Below are 287 nucleotides of genomic sequence, written 5' to 3'. Positions count from 1 at the left end.
AAAGACTGAGGGACAATAACAGAGGACTAAGAATTTCCACTAGCACTAGCCTCCTAGTGGCGAATACTCTACCACTCAAAACGTCTATGGGCACCCTGCAACACTGAACATTGCAAACAAATAAACTCAAATAACATTCAGCTGCCTTGCCTTGCTACCCTACTACAGAACCAAGTGAACAAATAACAACCCAAGATACCGTCAAGCCTCTGGGAACTGCAGTATCGCAGCGTTATTGTGTGTTGAAAAATAACATGTTTCTCCCAGTGGGATTTTGTGGAATTTTA

The sequence above is a fragment of the Penaeus monodon genome, chromosome 30 (genome assembly GCF_015228065.2).
Source record: "Penaeus monodon isolate SGIC_2016 chromosome 30, NSTDA_Pmon_1, whole genome shotgun sequence".
Classification (NCBI taxonomy): domain Eukaryota; kingdom Metazoa; phylum Arthropoda; class Malacostraca; order Decapoda; family Penaeidae; genus Penaeus; species Penaeus monodon.
This window is presented reverse-complemented; position numbering follows the sequence as displayed.